The sequence below is a fragment of the Armigeres subalbatus genome, chromosome 2 (genome assembly GCF_024139115.2).
Source record: "Armigeres subalbatus isolate Guangzhou_Male chromosome 2, GZ_Asu_2, whole genome shotgun sequence".
Lineage (NCBI taxonomy): Eukaryota > Metazoa > Arthropoda > Insecta > Diptera > Culicidae > Armigeres > Armigeres subalbatus.
The window spans coordinates 233295862-233297846 of record NC_085140.1 but is presented as its reverse complement, the minus strand read 5'-3'; the positions used below and the strand labels follow the sequence as shown (position 1 = coordinate 233297846).

The following is a 1985-nucleotide window of genomic DNA, read 5'->3' as shown; positions in this document are numbered from 1 at the left end:
ACATACACTGACAAAAATCCAATCATATCCATCATGTGTCGCACACATAAATTTTGACTATAGCATTTCCCACATAACGGCTATATGAATTTGCATAGCATATATGTGGAAACACACATAACCCTTATTAACTAATAACCTTTATGTGGATTTTCCAATAGCGGGTGGTTATTAACGCACACATAAAATTTATTTGGAAATTTCTTTAGATTTTTGCCAATAAAAATGTGTGGATTTTTATTAGTGTAGCCGGTGCTGTGACACCGAATGATGGAAAGTGAAAGCAACGTTATTTTTTTGTGTGTAGTCGTTACAGCTGAGCCATCAGACTGCAGGTGGCAACCAGTTGGTCGAGATAAAGTTTTTTAGCCTCGACTAAGTATCCGTCGATTTCTGTTGCTGTGTAGCTATTTCAGATACTGCTGGAACCAAAAAGTAAACGGCCATCTACTGGATGTTGGTTAAAAAACTTTTGCCACCCGATTGTAGGTAAGTCTCAAAACCGTTCATGAGAAAGTGCTAGAGAATAGCCTGTTCGAGAGTTCTGATGTGTTTTTATTTGTTTTTCAGCAAATGTTTTTATCACCCATGGTCCCGGATCCGGCAAAAATACGGCGCACTTATATAAAGATGAAGGTAGGTCAATATGAAAAGGTTGATGCTGGAGTTCACAAGGCTCAATGATCAAAAACAGTTCCCCGCTCCAGTACTTCAAAGTCGTGAGCAAAATTAAAGATTGATGTACAGGGGCTGGGGCACCAGGCTTATAATATTTATGCTACTCAATATTCATGCAAGATTTTTCGTTCTATTTTTAGGAAATTCATGGCGTAATGTCCTCAGAAGACTATGTTGCACACCCTTCTGGCCAGAGGCTTTGTTCTCGGGTTGACGTTTAAAAGTGGCCACCGTGTTTCGGGAGATAAATGAAGAAAAAAGCTCAAAATAAAAAGTGAAAGCCATTCCTTGTAATTTGTTTATTTTAATTTCAATTGAAAAGATGATTGGAGCACGGCCGGGGTATGGGGTTCTTCTAATTAGAAAATGAAAACTTTGATTCTGAATGAAAATATTTCACTATATTTTTTATACTGTAAACTTTTTCATTTGACAGTTCTACAATTTAGTTTTGAATGTTCAAACTTTTAATTTTAGAGCGTTGTGGAACTTTTAAGCCATGATTATTACAAAAGTTGGTGTACTTTTATTTTGAACATGTGGAACTCTCTACGAAAAAGAACCAACGCAACTTTTTAATTTTACCAATGGTTTTTTTAATTTCAATAACGAATTTTCTTTCTGTGTAGATAAAGATTGTCGCTGTCCGGAACATCTTTTGCTGGCGAGGATAGGGGAGCTAAATGTCAAAGAAGGAAAATCCATACGATTTGACAGCTTGGTACCCAACATGTTCTGGACAGCAGAACAAATGGAACCGAAGCGACAATCTTTATCTAGTAACTAAAATATCTTTTATTTAATTCCATTACTTTGAAATCTTTACAAGTATGCGTATTTCCAGCTCCACAGTAAAGACGTCTTTAGTCTATAAAATCGATTTAAGTATGAGACACTGATCAAAGTTTGCAAAGTGATGGAATTAAATCGAATCGTTATGGCAAGTGAGATCTGATAAGTTTTTTATACGATTTTTTTCGATATTTTTTTTTATTTTCCACCCCTTCACCTTTGGAAAAGCACAACTTTAAGGCAAGTAATACAGAATAATGTTTAATATGAATACGAACTTCTTCGGAAAATCTTCGCTTGTGTGTAAAAATGGCTTTATGTTTGAAATTTATTTAATGAATTTTTAGTCATAGATTTAATTCGACTCACAAAGTTTATAAATCTGAAACCCAAGAATAATTTCGAAACCTAAATATTTATTTCTCAAGACTTTAAAAAGCCTAAACAAAAAGTTCGAGGAACAAACAAACACCGCATATGCAGAAATGCATGGGTAAAAAATCCGCGGACCAAAG

The 1985-nt window shown here is 35.0% G+C and overlaps 1 long non-coding RNA gene across 1 annotated transcript; it reads left to right on the top strand.

Annotated features, from left to right (window-relative positions):
• Nucleotides 1-430: 430 nt before the first annotated feature.
• Nucleotides 431-956, top strand: LOC134216017 (uncharacterized). The gene is made up of 3 exons (XR_009980437.1): nt 431-489; nt 571-636; nt 819-956. It is a non-coding gene; the product is annotated as an uncharacterized LOC134216017 (long non-coding RNA).
• Nucleotides 957-1985: the final 1029 nt, after the last annotated feature.